Source organism: Palaemon carinicauda, chromosome 8 (assembly GCF_036898095.1).
Source record: "Palaemon carinicauda isolate YSFRI2023 chromosome 8, ASM3689809v2, whole genome shotgun sequence".
In the NCBI taxonomy this organism is placed as follows: Eukaryota; Metazoa; Arthropoda; class Malacostraca; order Decapoda; family Palaemonidae; genus Palaemon; species Palaemon carinicauda.
The window spans coordinates 125,863,084-125,884,236 of record NC_090732.1 but is presented as its reverse complement, the minus strand read 5'-3'; the positions used below and the strand labels follow the sequence as shown (position 1 = coordinate 125,884,236).

At 40.5% G+C, this 21,153-nt stretch overlaps 1 protein-coding gene across 1 annotated transcript in view; it reads right to left on the bottom strand.

The window, feature by feature from the left end:
- LOC137645891 (larval cuticle protein F1-like) overlaps positions 1-18,663 on the bottom strand; it is a 44,964-nt gene extending 26,301 nt beyond the window's left edge. Inside the window, exons 1-2 of the mRNA XM_068378920.1 lie at positions 18,647-18,663; positions 1,253-1,333 (exon numbers count right to left, since the gene is read on the bottom strand). The gene's annotated coding sequence lies outside the window, so the exon portion shown is untranslated. The remainder of the gene's footprint in view (positions 1-1,252; positions 1,334-18,646) is intronic.
- Between the last annotated feature and the right edge of the window lie 2,490 nt (positions 18,664-21,153).

Genomic DNA, 21,153 nt, shown 5'->3' with positions numbered 1-21,153 from the left:
TACATATATATATATATATATATATATATATATATATATATATATATATATACATGCAGATATATATATATATATATATATATATATATATATATATATATATACATATATATATATATATATATATATATATATATATATATATATATATATATATATACATGCAGATATATATATACCTATATACAATGTATCTATATCTATATGCATATATCTATATCTATATACATATATCTATATCTATATACATATATCTATATCTATATATATATATATATATATATATATATATATATATAAATATACACACATGTATACCTATATCTATATATACATATAACTATATATAACTATATATATATATATATATATATATATATATATATATATATATATATATATATATATATATATATATATATATATATATATGATAAATTTTGCACATTTAGACGTGTTTTTCATATTCAAATATATATATATATATATATATATATATATATATATATATATATATATATATATATATATATATATATATATATATACCATCCACAAATATTCTTATGCAGTTCTCTCATAATATCCAAAGTAAAAGTTTCAGATTTTTTTCTAAAAAAACATGTCGTTGTAGAACACTTAAAAGCAAGCTATTAAAAAAAGATTATTAACTCATAAATAAGAGTTAACGGCAAGCATGTTGCATTAACTATGCACAAGTGAGACTGTGCCTATGTCCTTGAAACCTTAACCACCAACACGCCCTGAAATGTCTTGAGGGGCCATGTTTATTTATAACTTTGGAAATACGTACACAAGAACATTTATATGCAGGAATTCTGTAACTAAGTTTCAAAACTCCAGTTCTTATTTTCAAAATAATTGCAACTTGAAACTTTAAGCTTATCTCGTTCAAATATCATGTTCTCTTAAAGACAACACTGGATATTCAAAGATAATTAAAAAATGTCACACTTGCAATTTAGAAAACTAATACAAGTAATAAATAAACCGTTAAACCAGTACATATTCTAGAACATAAGTTGACCTTCATAATACACTTTTAGTTTGACAGTTCATAAGCGAGATTTAGACAATTTAACATACACTCTCTCTCACTTCATCAATATTATCTTGAATAAATATCCCAATTCAATTATTTTTAGAAACTAATACTCAATGTCTCTGAAACTCTTCGTGTTCTTGATTCCAAGAATAAAGGCGTGACTGTAATTCATAGAGTACTTCTTACCTTAATCTAATGTCTCCTGCTGATTCGCTGGGTGTGTTGTGGATTCCCTGCGGCAATCTTCCATTTTCAATTTCAGTCCCTCTGCAAAAGATAGGAATCATCAATAGATTAAGAACGTTATTATGAGAACAATAATGTTCATAAAAAATGGGTTATAATACTATCTGGGGGTCCCAATTCACTGCTAATTAATTACAACAGTGCTTTGTAACTTCATAAACATAATTTTCTATTGTCTTTTGAGAATATCAATGACATGGAATCTCTGCAAATTATGGAAGCATGCGTAAAGCCTCAATCAACCTACAATATATAAAGTATATCTAAACTAAATGATGGATATGTAAAATTTTAATTTACCATTGGTCATAATTTACCGATTCAACCCCACACACACTTGTCAAACATAAATATCAATTAATCATATTATTTGTTACATAACACCTACAAGTTATCTCAAAACGACTAGTCTCACACATTATACCACAGTATTATTAATAATACATAATTTTTAATCAGTGTACTCTCAAACACAATGGGAAATGCTCACTATTAAACCTTGTATGACTGTTCTGTAGCCAATGTAGTTTTGATTTTAACAGCCTAATTCTAAATAAATTTCAGCAGCCAGTGTTGGTATAATGAATAAGAAACAAAGCAGAGGAAACAACCAAGAGTGAGGTTTTCATTTGGTGTGCCATAAAATCCTGTTAGAGCAAAGTATATTTTATAATGATCTACAGCTGGTACTATGAACTGTATATTTTGTACGGTAAACAAAGAAATTATAATTTTAAGTTCATAAAAAATGTAGATTTGTTATTAATAATGCTAGGCTCGTTTAAATAAAATAGAGAGAAATGCTTTATAAAAAGAAAGTTAAAACACACGAGTATTTATTACATTGTGCGCAAGTAACAATTGTACCCTTAAATCTTAAAAATATTACCAGAACTTGTATGATAAAGGTGCTGCCTGTTATCCCCTTCATGTACCAGACGGAGACATATTTTGTGACAAAATAAAACCTATCGCAAATGTCCCCTGTCTAGTGCTTTTAATTATATTACATTTATATTAAAGGGAACAAAACTAAGCTTATAGAACAGGGTATTTAAATCATAATTTAATGTGATCCCATTGAGAAAGATAACATGCAATAGGATAATGTTTTCATTATTTTTCAAATCAAATTCAGCCAACTTTGTTATTAATGTACAGTTGGACACAGGAGTCCCGAGCACACATCTCTCCAAAGAAGTGCACCATGTCACACTCTTCCTTCGCGACGAATAATCAAACAGATAGCAAAGGGAAAGATGGCATTGGTGGGCGGGGCCAAACACAGGAACTTGCTATGTGGTAAGATTGTGGCTGGGTGTTCTTCTTCAGAGCGAGTTGAACCAGGAATTCCTGGGTCCAACTGTACATCATACAAAAATCCCACCTATAACACAAGGTTCGATACAAATTACACACAAAATGTGTTTTTACAAAAACATTTCATAATAACTGCACAACTATTCTTGAATATTTTGAAATATTAAAAAGTTAATTCAAATTGCATATATAGTAATAAGCCAAATTTTTGGTGACTTAAGCTTGTATTAGTCCACATTCATTAAAACAAGAGGCTTAAACATGAACCTCCAACACTGTTGTTTATTGACTTCCTGTACATCTGGTGTAATAATGATGAATAATGCTATTTTTTTAGTGTGTGAAGCTTTCTTTTTCAGGTGTTTTTTCAAAGTGTATTTCCTATAATGTAGGCTACAGTATTTGAAAAATGTTCTCCCAAGATTTGATACCTTTACGAGCTATACTTGGTAGGATAAGCAAGGTGGTACCATAATCATAAACAAAGCTACCATAATGCCATTAACTCTTCCTACATATCTTTTTTATCATTTGGGCAATCCAAGCCCTCAAGGGTCTTGTAATGATGAACAAGCAACCACATTACCCTCGCCTAGTTACTAAACTCATTACCACTGCCGAGCAGGGAGCTCTCGCTTGAACAAGAATAGAAACGCTACTTCTCGGAGCCTGACAATACTATTGTCTGAGGGAATGACGTGCTGTTGCAGTTTCTATCAGCATACCAAGGTACATCATCCTCTACTTGATCTTGAGAGACTACTTTTTCCAATTCACTACAATCCTGGAGTATTTGCCCCTCGGAAAACACCTGGGTCAGTCAGTAGTCGAGATACTTCAACAGATGGACCTCATTAGAATGAGCACAAAGCGAGACAATCGTGAATACTGGTGTGAACAACTAAGAGAGCTGTGGACAATCTAAATCACAGGCTTCGAATTGGTACACTATTCCTTTGAAGACATAGTACAGGTAAGTTGCTTTCTGTAGAAGTCATGGATGGATATTTGAAATTACTTGTCCTTCATTTCTACTAAAATCATAAAGTAGAGCCGTCCACTCCTGATGGCAAACAGCACAGTACATGCAGTCTCCATCAGAATCGATTCTGATGACCTTCTTGTGTTGCGTGGTCAATGACTGTCTACAGTTCCCAGTCAACTTCTCCACCAGGAAGATTAAACTGTAGATATCTGGAGAAACACCTCAAACAACTATGAAGTAATTTTTCTCCTTCATGGCTTTTGCCTCTGCTCCTGAAGCCAAGGATCTCCCCAGTTTTGAAGGGTAACTTTGGAATCCCATTGGAGTGTAAGTGAGGGGAAGATAAAGATCTATTAAGGGCAAGAGGTAACCTGCTACCCACTGCTTTGCTTAGTGTTGCTGTCGTATTGTTCCATAGCATGACAGGCATCACACCATTCACAGAGGAAGAAAATAAGATAGAATAGTATGCCCGAGCATACCCTTAAGCAAGAAAACTCTACCCCAAACCAGTGGAAGACTATGGTACAGAGGCTATGACCCTACCCAAGACTAGAGAGCAATAGTTTGATTTTGGAGTGTCCTTCTCCTATAGTAGAACTGTTTACCATAGCTAAAGAGTCTTCTACCCTTACCAAAAGGGAAGTTGCCACTGAATAATTACAGTGCAGTAGTTAACCCCCTTTAGCGTAGAAGAATTGTTTGGTAATCTTAGTGCTGTCAGTTGTATGATGACAAGGAGAATGTGGAAAAGGATAGGCTAAACTATTTGCTGTATGTGTAGGCAAAGGAAAAATGAGCCATAACCAAAGAGGAATCCAATGTAGTCCTGTCTGGCCAGTCGAGGGACCCAACAGATCTCTAGCAGTGGTATCTCAACAAGTGGCTGGTGCCTTGGTCAACCTACTACCTGCCGGGTATCTTAAGGGGTTGAAGACCCCAGACTCCTCGCAAGGGAAAAAGTCTCAAAAAACACCTCGGGAGATTGTTCTTTCTTCACAGAGTACACCAGAGGGGGGAAGGGGGACAGATCCATGATTATGTACACTGCCTTTGGCACTCACGCCCCAACGCGGGGCATAAAACCAAGTGCGGTATTGGTGATGAGCAGGCGTGTTTTATGCATACCTGTAACACAGTGGTGGTCATTGCTGCTGATAAAAGTGTATGCAATGGACCATCTCTGTACGCCTAAGAGCACAGATCTGCCCCGTATGCACTTGGAAATTTCCTGGAACATGGACTGGCTATACAGGGAACAATAGCCGACAGGTGATCTCATTCCCCAACAAGCTAGCTTGAGGGAGATTCATGGGGAAAACGATCCTGCAATGACCTATCACCAATCTCCCGATGACTGATCAGTGTGGAAGTAAATGCAGAGACCGAGAATTGTATAACCAATCACAGTAATATGACGAAACGTCTCGTAGTTTGTAAATGGAAGGTGATCTATTACTGTTTCTTTTCACCCCCACCACGAGCCAATTTCTTTCCCTTTGGAAGAGAAGTATCCTTAGGCACAGAGAGAGGCGACCCTTGAGCATTCTGACCAACAGTGCACATACTCGGTTTGGTACAAGACTCAGATCTGGTAGCAGGAAAGTAAACCCATGTAATGCATACCAAAACTCCTCCTTCTTCTGGGCTGGTTCTCAGTACCACACCGCCTCTCTCGCGCGTAAGTAGGGAGTTATGGGCCGCAGTCTTGCAAGACTCCTGTAGATTAGTTTTCCTGCACTTTTACAATATTTTCTTCTTCTTTGTAGAATTTACTAGTGTCCTAAGAATCATGAAGACGAGGCAGAGGCAGAGGAAGAGGAAGAAGAGTATTCACACTTATTTTTCTTACCAGCCTTCTTAACATCCCAGGTCTTGGGGGACAACTATGACACACTCTTGGAGGAAGCAGCCAAGACCACAGCAACAATTAGCAATTTCATCCAGCTCAACCACGTGTAGCTGGAGATGGGAAAGACAGTAGAAGAAACCTCAGAAGTTCAAGTAATAACCAACCTTGGTAGATTTTACTGTAAATTTCATTATACAATCGGAGGTTCAGGTTGTTAGTAATGACTAAGTTTTGAAGTGAGGTGTGATCTGTCGACTTTTCTTGCACTTCATTGGAAAATTTCCCGGTAAAGGAGAATCCCAATTGAATGATCCTCTCGCTAAATTTGCAACTTGTAGTTTTGAATAAGTTATGGGAAATAAGCCTACTAATTACATATACTGTATAGTTAATTGAAAGTTTGAGGTAATATATACCGTGGGGTAAGTTAGGAAATCAAGGGATTGCAGTGTGCAGTCTGTGGAAGCCATCTTTTAAGTATGGACCCAGTTCCTTACATTGGAGGGAACTCTAATGGAGCACCAGCAATGCCCAAGAAAGGCCTCAACTTCCTCAGGTCCGGGTCACAGTTGTCGATCTGAACAGTAGTAGATCTTCGAGGAAAACCTGGAGTACTGTATCACCACTCCTACTAATTCCTCCAAAATACCCATACCTAGAGGAACCCAGGGGAGTCACAAAGGGTTGAGTAAAGGTAAAGGTATCTCGTTTCATCAGAATAGATGCTCAATAGGACGTCAGCCGGGTAAGCCCAACCCCCAACTGTGGTACCCAACCACAGCAGTGGCCTCCCAAATAATTAGCTTAAAATCACAGTCCCAGGCTGGGATAAATCTACTGCCATGTAATTACTAGGCGAACACGTTACCACTGTACTACCAGGAAACATCAGAAGAAAAGTTGCTATTAAGTTTTTTCAACATCATTGTTGTCATTGTCATCCTCCTCCTCTTTGCAAACTCAACCCATAGCAGAGTAAACCACAACCTGGTTTTGTGACAAGAGGATAACTGTGAACAGTCACGCCCATACAAAAAAACAAAAGAGTTCAACAGCCATCTTTGACATAAACCTGCCACACGTCTTAACAAGTTTACCCAGACACATCCGCATACCTAAATTACAAACTTCCCCATTTACATTGAAAAGACATAAAAGAAAAATCATTAAAGCTAAGTTTGTGGCTGAAGACTTCAAGTACAGGCTTGCTTGCTCACCACCTGCCAGTGATTATAACTACCTAGTTAAATTTTAACAAATTCCAGTTTCACCGAAGTCATGATTTGTATCCGTGTAGGAACAAATTTAATAATGTAATCAGCATTTACTGTGGATACTACCAATATGTTACTGCAGATTCATTTATTCAGTAAGCTTTTACCTTTATATATTTATTGTCGTACAGTAATGATTAAAATTATTATCACTATTATCATCATCATCAATGTACAGTATACTGTATAATATCATAAGCACTGAACAATACTGTACACTTCAGTGTTGCACCACAAAGCACACATATGTATATGTACCCTACATAAGATATAACACAAGAGAAAGTTGTGTGGGATTATAATATTGATGATATAAACTGTATTACATTAGGTATATTTACAGTTTAGACAGGGGCTGGATTTCAGAAAATAACAATCTACATACAGGTATTTGAGAATTTCAAACAAATCTGACCTTCATTATTAACAGATATGAGAACTGTACAGTAGTTTCAGATATTTATGACTCACTTGAAGTAAAACAAGAATGTGAGACCATTGTATGAAATAACACCTACCTAACCTGACTTAGGGGACAGTGTCCTTACTTACTGGGCAACCACTGTAACAATCTAGTGTTTTCAGGCCTAGGCCACTGTGCCACTTACTACAGAACAAGTGAAATACAAGAATGCATAGACCTAACCACACTAATCAAAACTAACTTAAAGAACTGGGTCTATACTTAGCCGACGACAAACAGATTGCACACTGTAACCCTTTGATTTCCTAACATGACCTATGATACTATATAACCTCAGAAATTTCCAATAAACGCCACAAAGTAATTAGGTTAGGCTTATTCCCTTCAACTTATTCAAAACTACAAGTTGCAGATTTAGCATGAGTATAATTCAACTGGGATTCTCCTTTACTGTGAAATTTTCAACAAAAAGTGTAGGAAATGTTGAAAGATCACATTTCACTTAAAACTAAAAGTTATTGGTTATCAAATAAAACTGAACTTCTGTATGTAAAATGAAATTTACAGTAAAATTTACCAATACTGTAAACTCTATAAAGCTTTTGTTAAAAATGTTATTTTGATAATAAAATAAATTTTTGAATACAGTATACTTACCCGGTGATTATATAAGCTGCAGCTCTGCTGCTCGACAGAAAACTCTACGTTAAAAATCCGCCAGCGATCGCTATGCAGGTAGGGGGTGTACTTCAACAGCGCCATCTGTCGTGCAGGTACTCAGTACTCATTGTAAACAAAGAACTCAATTTTCTCCTCGGTCCACTGCGTCTCTATTGGGGAGGAAGGGAGGGTCCTTTAATATATAATCACCGGGTAAGTATATTCAAAAATTTATTTTATTATCAAAATAACATTTTTCAATATTTAACTTAGCCGGTGATTATATAAGCTGATTCACACCCAGGGGGGTGGGTAGAGACCAGCAATAAATGTTTACATTATTATGAGCTAAGGATTTTTTATTTCATTTTAGCAGTTATCAAAATAACAAACTTAAAATAAATAAGTACCTGGTAAGGAAGTCGACTTGAACAATTACTCTGCCTTTTTAAGAACGTCTTCCTTACGGAGCCTCGCGATCCTTTTAGGATGCTGAGCGACCCCTAGGAGCTGAAGTATCAAGGGTTGCAACCCATACTACAGGACCTCATCAAAACCTCTAATCTAGGCGCTTCTCAAGAAAAGAATTTGACCACCCGCCAAATCAACCAGGATGCGAAAGGCTTCTTAGCCTTCCGGACAACCCAAAAACAACAATAAAAACATTTCAAGAGAAAGATTAAAAAGGTTATGGAATTAGGGAAATGTAGTGGTTGAGCCCTCACCCACTACTGCACTCGCTGCTACGAATGGTCCCAGGGTGTAGCAGTTCTCGTAAAGAGACTGGACATCTTTAAGATAAAAAGACGCGAACACTGACTTGCTTCTCCAATAGGTTGCGTCCATTATACTTCGCAGAGATCTATTTTGTTTAAAGGCCACTGAAGTTGCGACAGCTCTAACTTCATGTGTCCTTACCTTCAGCAAAGCTTGGTCTTCCTCACTCAGATGGGAATGAGCTTCTCGTATTAACAGTCTGATAAAATAGGATAAAGCATTCTTTGACATAGGCAAAGATGGTTTCTTAACAGAACACCATAAAGCTTCTGACTGTCCTCGTAAAGGTTTAGTTCGTCTTAAATAGAACTTAAGAGCTCTAACAGGGCATAAGACTCTTTCTAGTTCATTTCCAACCATATTTGATAGGCTTGGAATATCGAACGATTTCGGCCAAGGACGAGAAGGTAGCTCGTTTTTGGCTAGAAAACCAAGTTGTAAAGAACATGTAGCCGTTTCAGATGAAAATCCGATGTTCCTGCTGAAGGCGTGAATCTCACTGACTCTTTTAGCTGTGGCTAAGCAAACCAGGAAAAGTGTCTTTAAAGTGAGATCTTTAAAGGAGGCTGATTGTAGGGGCTCGAACCTTTCTGACATGAGGAATCTTAGTACCACGTCTAAATTCCCACCAGGTGTAGCCAAATGACGCTCCTTCGTGGTCTCAAAAGACTTAAGGAGGTCCTGTAGATCTTTGTTGTTGGAAAGATCTAAGCCTCTGTGACGGAAGACTGATGCCAACATACTTCTGTAACCCTTGATAGTGGGAGCTGAAAGAGATCTTTCTTTCCTCAGGTATAAAAGGAAGTCAGCTATTAGAGTTACAGAGGTACTGGTCGAGGATACTGATACTGACTTGCACCAGTTTCGAAAGATTTCCCACTTCGACTGGTAGACTCTAAGAGTGGATGTCCTCCTTGCTCTAGCAATCGCCCTGGCTGCCTCCTTCGAAAAGCCTCTAGCTTTCGAGAGTCTTTCGATAGTCTGAAGGCAGTCAGACGAAGAGCGTGGAAGCCTTGGTGTACCTTCTTTACGTGTGGCTGACGTAGAAGGTCCACCCTTAGAGGAAGAGTTCTGGGAACGTCCACTAGCCATCGAAGTACCTCGGTGAACCATTCTCTCGCGGGCCAGAGGGGAGCAACTAACGTCAACCTTGTCCCTTCGTGAGAGGCGAACTTCTGCAGTACCTTGTTGACAATCTTGAACGGGGGGAATGCATATAGGTCTAGATGTGACCAATCTAGTAGAAAGGCATCTATATGAACTGCTGCTGGGTCCGGGATTGGTGAGCAATATAATGGGAGCCTCTTGGTCATCGAGGTTGCGAAGAGATCTATGGTAGGCTGGCCCCATGTGGCCCACAGTCTCTTGCACACATCCTTGTGTAGGGTCCATTCTGTTGGAATGATTTGTCCCTTCCGACTGAGGCAATCTGCCATGACATTCAAGTTGCCTTGGATGAACCTCGTTATTAGAGAAATGTTTAGATCTTTTGACCAGGTGAGGAGGTCCCTTGCGATCTCGTACAACGTCAGAGAGTGGGTCCCTCCTTGCTTGGAGATGTACGCCAAAGCCGTGGTGTTGTCCGAGTTCACCTCCACCACTTTGCCTTGAAGGAGAGACTTGAAGCTTTTCAAGGCCAGATGAACTGCCAGTAGCTCCTTGCAGTTGATATGCATTGTTCTTTGACTCGAGTTCCAAGTTCCCGAGCATTCCCGACCGTCTAATGTCGCGCCCCAGCCCGTGTCCGATGCGTCCGAGAAGAGAACGTGGTTGGGAGTCTGAACAGCCAGGGGCAGACCCTCTCTGAGGCTGATACTGTCCTTCCACCAAGTCAGGGAAGACTTCATCTTCTCGGAAATGGGGATCGAGACCGCTTCTAGCGTCTTGTCCTTTTTCCAGTAAACAGCTAGGTGATATTGAAGAGGACGGAGGTATAGTCTTCCTAACGATACGAACTGTTCCAGGGATGATAGTGTCCCTATCAGACTCATCCACTGCCTGACTGAACATCGTTCCTTCTTCAGCATGTTCTGGATGCATAACTGGGCTTGACTTGTTCTGGGGGCCGACGGAAAAGCCCGAAAAGCTTGACTGTGAATCTCCATCCCTAAATACACAATAGTTTGGGATGGGACCAGTTGAGACTTTTCCATATTGACCAGGAGACCCAATTCCTTGGTCAGATCTAGAGTCCACTTTCGATCCTTCAGACAGCGACGACTGGAAGAAGCTCTTAGAAGCCAGTCGTCCAAATAGAGGGAGGCGAGGGAGGCTCTGATGTCCGCTAAATGAAGGAATTTGGCTATATTCCTCATCAGCCTCGTAAACACAAGAGGAGCTGTGCTTAGGCCAAAGCACAGGGCTTGAAACTGGTAGACAACCTTTTCGTAAACGAATCTCAGAAAAGGTTGGGAGTCTGGGTGGATGGGGACGTGAAAGTATGCGTCCCTTAGGTCTAAAGAGACCATCCAGTCCTCCTTTCTGACTGCTGCTAGAACGGACTTTGTGGTCTCCAAGGCGAACGTCTGCTTTGTGACAAAGACATTCAGCGCACTGACGTCTAGCACCGGCCTCCACCCTCCTGTCTTCTTTACCACTAAGAAGAGACGGTTGTAGAAGCCCGTGGTTTGATGGTCCAGGACTTTGACTACCGCTCCCTTTTCTAGCAAGAGAGACACCTCCTGTTTCAATGCTCGTCTCTTGTCTTCCTCTCTGTACCTGGGAGAGAAATCGATGGGAGACGTTGCTAGAGGGGGTTTTCGTACAAACGGGATCTTGTACCCCTCTCTGAGCAACTTCACAGATTGTGCATCTGCGCCTCTCTTCTCCCAGGTCTGCCAGAAGTTCTTGAGTCTGGCTCCCACCGCTGTCTGAAGAAGGTGGCAGTCAGACTCTGCCTTTAAAGGACTTGGTTCCTTTCTTCTTCCCACGTCTCCCTTCGGCACGAGCACCTCCTCTGCTGGAGGCTCTGCCACGAAAGGGCGGAATAAATCTGGACGCTGGAGTGTCCATCCTTGGTCTTGACAAGGTAGGCAAAGGGGTGGCTTTGCGGGCAGAGGACGCAACCAGGTCATGGGTGTCCTTCTGAATCAAAGAAGCAGCAATCTCCTTAATCAAGTCCTCTGGAAAAAGGCACTTAGAGAGAGGAGCAAACAGAAGTTCTGATCTTTGTCACGGTGTCACTCCAGCTGACAGGAAAGAGCAAAGGTTCTCCCGCTTCTTGAGGACCCCGGATACGAACGATGCAGCAAGCTCACTAGATCCGTCCCGTATGGCCTTGTCCATGCAGGACATGATGAGCAAGGAAGATTCCTTCTCAGTCGGGGAGATCTTCCTGCTCAAAGCTCCCAGACACCAGTCCAAAAAGTTGAAGACCTCGAAGGCTCTAAATACTCCTTTCAACAGATGGTCTAGGTCCGAAGGTGACCAGCATATCTTAGAGCGTCTCATGGCTAGCCTGCGGGGAGAGTCTACAAGACTTGAGAAGTCGCCCTGGGCAGAGGCAGGAACTCCCAAGCCGAGAACTTCTCCCGTGGCATACCAGACGCTCGATCTGGAAGAGAGTTAGCAGGGGGAAACGTAAAGGCTGTCTTCCCTAGACTCTTTTTGGACTGCATCCAATCTCCTAAAACTCGTAAAGCTCTCTTGGACGAGTGTGCGAGGACGAGTTTCGTAAAGGCAGGCGAGGATGACTGCGTACCTAAAGCAAACTCTGACGGAGGAGAGCGTGGAGCCACAGACACAAACTGGTCCGGATACATCTCTTTGAACAGAGCAAGAACTTTTCTAAAGTCCAAAGACGGTTGCGTGGACTTGGGCTCGTCAAGGTCCGAATGTGGTTCATCAACGTGTGCCGCATCGTCATCATCAGAGAGTCCATCATCCGAGAATTGAGGAGGAAGCGGCAAAGGAGTAGGTATCGGCTGGTCAGCTGAGTCCGGTCGCACGGGTGCACGCGTGACTGAACCGGACGCAACGTCATGGAACTGCTGCCCAGTCTGTGAGCTGGCAACATCCATAGCAGCGCGGGGACGCACAGCGTCTACTCCAGACTGTTTAGTCTGATGTGGGCGAGCAGAGGTAACCACACTGGGTTGCGGAGGTTGACGCACCGCGTCAAAACAAAACAACTTTGACGGTTGTTGTACCTCGCGAACGTCAACGGAAGGTTCCGTGCGTCGCTGAACGTCAACATGCGGCTGGCAGGGTACACTGGAACGCATGGGTGGCGGGACTCTCTCAGCTGGAGTGCGCAAGAAGGTTGCCTCAGTGTCCACAGGACGCACAACCGTGGTTGGTTGTAGGCAAGAGGTTGGTGCAGCAGCAACCTTCTCCGCACGAAAGTCCTAAATCAGAGACGTTAATTGGTACTGCATGGACTGCAGCAAAGACCACTTAGGGTCTGCAGGAGCAGGTGCGGCAACAGACGGTGTGACTGCCTGAGGCGGTACCGCTTTGCCTCTCTTAGGAGGTGAGCAGTCATCGGAAGACTGCAGCGAGTCCGAACTGACCCAGTGGCTACAACTGGGCCGTTGGACTTGCGCGGAAGGGACCGACTTGCGCTTAAGAGGTCGTGAGACCTTGGTCCATGGTTTCTTACGAGAAACCTCTTCCGCAGACGAGGAATAAATGGGCTCTCTCGTCTCTGTGTGGGTGGGGCGATCTTGGGTAGATACGCCCGAAACCACGGAGGGAACGTCTGTTCGCTGATTAAAGCCTCTCGAACCCTTTGGTCGTACGACATTGCTTCTCCCCTGGACTTGGAAGCTTGCAAGAGGTCCCGGACTAGGAGGACGACAGGCACGAACAGACGAACCCTCAAGCGAAACACTATCCACAACACTATCACTCACTTTATCACTTCCCACTGCACTCTTACACTTCAGCTCTTTGACGTCCGCCATGAGCTGGTTACGGTCACTAGCCAAGGACTCCACTCTCTCACCCAGAGCTTGGATGGTACGCATCATATCTGCCATCGAAGGTTCCTGAGTGCCAGAAGGGGGATTAGGAGCAAACACTACAGGGGAAGGAATAGGTTGTGGGGCATGAGGAGAGGAAAAATCAACGGAACGAGATGAACTTCTCCTGACTCTATCTCTCTCTAGCCTACGTGTATATTTCTGGAATTCGATAAAATCGAATTCCGAAAGCCCAACGCATTCCTCACATCGATCTTCCAATTGACAGGTTTTATCCCGACAATTGGAACAAACGGTGTGAGGATCGATAGAGGCCTTCGGAAGACGCCTTGAACAGTCCCTAGCATTACACTTCCTGAATTTAGGGACTTGAGAAAGGTCAGCCATTTTGAATTGGTCAAAGGGGAATTCAAAAACTATCCAAAGTCATCAACAAATAATCCGATATAAAAAAAAAAGAATGCAAGGATTTATTGAAGAGAAAGCCTGCACAGCGAAAGCTCAAAACTAGAAACGTGTACTTCACCAAATAGTTGTGAAAACAAATCCAGTTAGCAACAGCGAATTAGTAGGTCTTGCCGGTGGCACGACAGAGAGAAAATTGAGTTCTTTGTTTACAATGAGTACTGAGTACCTGCACGACAGATGGCGCTGTTGAAGTACACCCCCTACCTGCATAGCGATCGCTGGCGGATTTTTAACGTAGAGTTTTCTGTCGAGCAGCAGAGCTGCAGCTTATATAATCACCGGCTAAGTTAAATATTGAAAAATCCTCACTTCATGTGTCATCATTGTCAAGTGAAGCTGGATTTATGGAATTAGACTGAAATTCTAAAATTGTAGTTGATTGGATAAACATAAAATAGAAGAACCAAAAGTTTCAATAGTATCCCCAATTCCACATTTCAACGACAAAACACAATATGGTCAGGGAATCTCAACTGTAATGAATTGCAATAAACCAGAATTCAACCAGGGGCATCAAAAGCACGACACTGTTCAAATGCCATAAAGCCTTTAAAAAAATACTAACAAATATATTGATATTGATTTTGGTACCTTTATCATATTACAGTATTCATATTGAAGATTTTTAATAAACATTTAAGTGGTAATATCCTACAACACATTACTGTATTATTACTGCACAACACACTACAGTACTGTAGTTTATTATTTCCATACCTTAGGCATACTTACAGTATAGTACAATACAGTACTTCAAAATTTATTTGCATACAATAGGCATACAAATTTTCAACATCCATAGGATTTATGTGCTTATTATCTTAGTCTTTATTGCAGCCATATAATTAAATGTACGATCATTTCTTTAACATTCTTGAACAGGTTAGGTTAGGGGATTGCTAATATTCATATGGCCACCATCACTACTAAACATAGAAAACTCAAGTTACACCTAGCCTAACTTACAGCACAGTGTTCATATGCCGAAAAGGCTTTGCCTTATTACCCCTCACTTACCTAAACCAACCTGGGACACTGTTCCTACTCGCCAAACAACATAGTGTCTTCAATTGGTGCAAATGTAAACTTATACCAAAGGGGCTACGTCAGGCAATCACCCCACTGTTAAGGAGGGGCGAACACACAATGTTACATTATTTTAAGGGAAGCGCTATGATACTTTAATTTCTCACCAAATACATAGCCATAACCACAAAACAATAATAGGAGACTCCCAGTGGGAATCACAAATTTGGAAGTAATTTTTATTTTCCGAACTATACAAGCCCGCACAGTAGTTCTTTACAATAGCAAAAGATATCAGCGCAAGCTGGCATACTGCTATAACTTAACGAGGTGTAAAAAACCAACCGGTTGTTACAAGTGGTAGTGAGGAGGAGCACTGCCATCCTCACCCGCTCTCACTCATACCTTCTTCACTTTGATATCAGCCGTGGTCAGAGACATGTTTTGGTCCACATTCCTAACTTACTAAAGCAATAAAACTTACATTTTGTTTTATTCCTGATTGACACATTACCATCTTGGGAATGTTGTTTTAGAGTTGGGAATGTTGTTTTAGAGTTGGAAACTTGATTATATCGTGACTCCTTCCACTCTTTAGGTTGGTCAGTAGTAAATACCTTTACCACCTTAGAGTTATACTTCTTGGAAGTTTTAGGATCAGAGAACCTATACTGAGAAAGTCTGTTCTGTCTGTCTACGCCAATCCGTCAGTGAACCCATACGAACAATAAGCATCCGAGTGAGTGTTGTTGATTCAACATCCAGACTTACTTATTGGAAGTGGTCGCTTTGCGAGTGATCACCTGATTTGGCCAATGGTTTGCGCAGTTCGCTTTATAAGATGCCTCTTGGTGCCATCAGTGCACTCAAGTGGGAGTTAGCCTTTCACTCGAGAGATATGCTTGCCTTCTTCACCTTCCTTAATCACGACAAAACCAGTCGAATAAATACAAATGTGTGTGTCAATGGGAATAGGGGATATAAGGTGGGGAAAAACAAAGGGAAGGAAAAACAAGGATCTGTTGAAATCTAGCAACGCACACCTACCCTAGCAGTATTATAAGTACTAATATACCCTCTGGGTAAAGTTTTGGATTCAACCAAATTGGGAAATGTATTATATTAATATATTTTCCTAGTAAAGCACGTGATAACAAAACACTTCTTCTCAATACATTATTGTCGCTAATGCATACTTACAGAGAAAAAAAATATTTCAGGAATTGAAGGTCTTGACTTTTTCTAAGTTTAGTGTATATCTTTCCATGGGCACGCAAGGTAGCTCTTGTTCGTTTGTATGTCTGTTTTCATCTTACTTGGCTCCGCCCCATTGCATAATGTGACAATATTTACTTGAATGCGCATTTGCTCCTCCCACTAATGTCGCTCCTACAATCAAAATACTACTGGGTTCTTTTCAAGGGTTATTATTGGACGATTCATTGGTCTCTCAGTCTTGTTTCAAGGATCTGTTTTTCGTGCAATATAACATTGTAAACGATACTATTTTGTTTTTTTCCCTATTTCATTATGGGAGAAACCCGTGATTGTCGTTTGTTTTCGGTTTTCAAAAGTACCGGTTTCTATATTTTCATCACACGTCATTTTACTGTCATGGATCCTCCGGTACGGTTGTGTGAAATATGTCGTTATTCCTATTTTGATGTGATCGGCCGATTTCATGGGAATTATAATGGAACTCCTGAAGTAGTGAATCGTTTTCTAAGGGAGCATTCCGTATTACCTTTAAGTGTCCAGTGTGGTAAATGTGATTCGCCTTTACATTTTCGTGAGGATAGACATGTGTGGTATTGTACCAAATCTGAACGTATTCCAGTACTTGATGATTCAGAAGAGGGTCAACCACAACCTTCCACATCTTCATCGTCATCTTCCGTTTAAGGTAAGAAGTGATTTAACAAAATATATATATTCAAATTTACCCCTGGTTAAAGGGGGGGTCGCAGGGGGGGCGAAGCCCCCCCCCCGGTAGGGGTACAGGGCCCCTAGGTTAGGTTAGGTGGGTTTGTTAGGTTCTGTGGTGCCCTGAAAATTACTGTGGCCTTAAGGGGGGGTCGCAGGGGGGGCAAAGCCCCCCCCGGTAGGGGTACAGGGCCCCTAGGTTAGGTTAGGTGGGTTTGTTAGGTTCTGTGGTGCCTTGAAAATTACTGTGGCCATAAGGGGGGGTCGCAGGGGGGGCGAAGCCCCCCCCGGTAGGGGTACAGGGCCCCTAGGTTAGGTTAGGTGGGTTTGTTAGGTTCTGTGGTGCCCTGAAAATTACTGTGGCCTTAAGGGGGGGTCGCAGGGGGGGGCGAAGCCCCCCCCCCCCCCCCCGTAGGGGTACAGGGCCCCTAGGTTAGGTTAGGTGGGTTTGTTAGGTTCTGTGGTGCCTTGAAAATTACTTTGGCCATAAGGGGGGGTCGCAGGGGGGGCGAAGCCCCCCCCCCGGTAGGGGTACAGGGCCCCTAGGTTAGGTTAGGTGGGTTTGTTAGGTTCTGTGGTGCCCTGAAAATTACTGTGGCTTTAAGGGGGGGTCGCTGGGGGGCCCTACCCCCCTCCCCCCGGTAGGCCTAGTTAGGGGTATGGGGGAGGGGTGCTGGAACATTAATTATTCATTTATTGCAAATATCATTCAATGCCCCAACACCCTCCCCCCCTTCCCCCACCCAAAACCCCAGTTCCCAAAGGGTGTCCCCCATAATTGGTGGGATGAACTAGGGTATACATAGTAAATCTCTAAATCGGTTGGTTTGCAGTCAAAATAAACGTTAAATTCATTGAAACCACACTATTTCTGATGCAACAAATATATTTTTATTGCATTTTTCCAAATTTGGCTGAAACTAAAAATTTACCATCATGGTATTACCTATTATAATAATTAAGTGATTTCTTATGCAACTATCAGGTCGACAGTGAAAAAAGAAACTAGGATTTCTTTACCATAAGTGAAGTACTGTGTGTTAAACCACCAATCTGTGAAATTCCCACTTTTTGCTAAACACACTTCAAGCAGGGAATGAACAATAGCAGCAATTCAAGACAAGCCATAGTATGAAGGAGGTAAATTTTATACTTTTACCAATAATATCAATATGAGTAATTAAGTTGTGAAAAGGTAAGAACCATTACAAGGGAAGTGAAACCACTCTGAAATAAGGTGGATGACCCTACCTTTTAGGTTAGGTTAGGCGGTTGTATTGGGTCATTTAGGTTAGGTCACGGGCCCTTCCCCACCCTTGGTCTGTTTTCCCCACATCGGAAAATTTCAGGATAAAATCCGTATGGAAATGAAACACCTCTACCACCACGGCAAATGTCTGGTCATTAAATATTTAAGAGGTGTCACGACGTCGGGCAAGCGAGACAAAATGTTTTCGCAGGGGACTAGAGGCCAACAGTTAAGGAATCTTGCCCTCATAGCACAGCCTGCGTAGCCTATTTAAGAAAATTTCTTTCAAACCATAACCGACACTCTTTTAAACAAGTATAGATTATTCTTACTCTTTCCAGAACATCGGTTTAAATTAATCAGAGAATTAGAGAAACTTTTGTACTACCGGCACCAAGGTCAGGTAAATAATAGATGCCTTAAATACTGAATAAATTATGTCCTTGCTACATACCTTATCAGTCAGGCGAAGACATCAATATATCATAATGGAACTCGATGGCAATAGAGCACTTGAATGGTGAAATAGCAAATAAGACAACCATAAATTGTGATTCTGAAATATGAAGAGGAACTTTGTTTCTTTAAGTATGGACACTGGAAACGGAACTGAGTGCAATGAATTTTCCATTATTTTGGCTACGTTACGAAGTAATACATGATACCACCCCGTTAGTGATATGTAGTAATGTTTCTCGGCTATACACGAAATTGTGTAGCCTAAAGACCTTGACTGCTGTGATTTGATATTTATTATTATAATAATAATAATAATAATTATTATTATTATTATTATTATTATTATTATTATTATTATTATTATTATTATTAATATTATGATGATGATGATGATGATGCAATCAGGGAATTAAATCCTTCTTTTTTTCTTCTTCTCATTATTATTATTATTATTATTATTATTATTATTATTATTATTATTATTATTATTATTATTATTATTATTATTATGCTGTAATCACAGGATGAAATCCTGGGCACCTCTCTTCAAATACGTGCACGGCACCTTTGCACATACGGATTATAGCCTATTATAATTACTTGCTAAGCTACAACCCTAGTTTGAAAAGCAGAATGCTATAAGTATAAGCCCAGGAGCTCCAACAAGGAAAATAACCCAAAGAGGAAAGAAAACAAGGAAAAATAAAAATTTTAAGAAGAGTAACAACATTAAGATAAATATATCTTATATAAACTATAAAAAATAAACAAAAACAAGATGAAGAGAAACAAGACAGAACAGCGTGCTCGAGTGTACCTTCAAAGCAAGAGAACTCTAACCCAAGACAGTGGAATTTAAACGTAAAGTAATTAAAAACTAGAAACTTCTATCTAATGCTATATAATGGGCGCATTTGACTGAGGAATTGAGTATTAGATTAATAAGAAGACTAAAGAAACTAATATGCAACACCTTGAAATATTGGGAAGAAGTCCAAATCCTGTAAGGTCGTCTCGTGACACACCTCTCCCTCAGGATAGAGTTGCTAAGGTCTTGTATGTAAGCTCGTTCAAGGATGAGTGCCTGAGTTAGTTTGCTTTTTATTGTTGTGTTTGTTGTAATCTTGTGTTTTGGAAGGAAACAATTATCCAATTTGAATGGAGCATTTTTTTTCTTTTGTGATTCTTTGACAGTTACACCATTTACGGTTGATATTTGAAAGCAATCTTTGCCTGTGAGAAATTAGGCATGCATCTAGTATTGAATTAAACTAATTACCGGTGGCAACTTAAAACTATATCCAGTATTTATTTCTAATTAATTCCTAATGTCAATTTCAATGCAATTACTTGTGTCGATTTGAAAATCAAATTTTCTAATGGGAATTCTGGTCATTACCATGTTATAAATGAGAAGAAATCTTTAGGAATGTTGTGCAGCCATTAATGGCTTCAATTAAAAAAAAAATCTGTCCATATCCAATGCAACACCTAGCATCGAATTTCAAAAGATTCTTGTATCAATTTTAAGAAAGTTGTTCACGTCCATTTAACACAAAAAGCAACATCGATTCTGAGTTAATTAGCGTCAATGACCTTCGATGTCAGATGCCAGAAAAATTCAAATCAATCAACCAATCAATCAATTTCTGAGGCAATTCCTTTACTTCAGTATAGTTGAGTCGTTGCAACTGTCAAATTCAAGTGCTGATTCATGGGACCTTCTCGTTTCGATTTTAAGATAATCTCTCCTATATAACAAAGGGCAAGTGTCTAGCACTAGCTATATATATATATATATATATATATATATATATATATATATATATATATATATATATATATATATATACAATGAGCGGCAGGGGGAGGGAGTAGTCATACCGTGGTGAGAGGGGATATCCCGAAAGTTACGCTCGGACACCACAATCTCCCACAAATTGCTGAACCAGCGTGTTGTAGTTAGAAAGGGGGGAAGGAATAGAAAGGGTTGAAGCTGTGTGTAGGCCTATGCATGTATATCTAGATATTTAGCCGTCATTTTTGACGGTTCGCATACACTATTTTATAATATCAGACAACAAAACACGTCAAATTCAAAAAGGAATTCTAAGAAAACTATGAAGAAAATTGTATTGCTGTTCTTGATCACAAGCGTTGTTGTCTTCATGACTAAAACACATTACAGCTTTACTGGGTCTTATTGTTGTGGCCTATTGGGAACCTCCCTGTCAGGCAATCGCCGGACTGGGGTTCGAGTCCCACTCAAGCTCGATAGTTTCTTGTAGTGTCTGCAACTTCACCATCCTTGTGACCTAAGGATATGGGGTATGGGGGAGCCTATAGGTCTAGATGCTAAGTCATCAGGGCACTGAGTTGCTTATAGAGCATTGTCACTGTCCCTTGCCTCTGTCATTCATGAGTGGCATTTAAATTTGTAAAGCTTAAACTTGTATACTCTTTAGGTATAATTAACGGGAACTATCTGCAGTTAGCTTAATG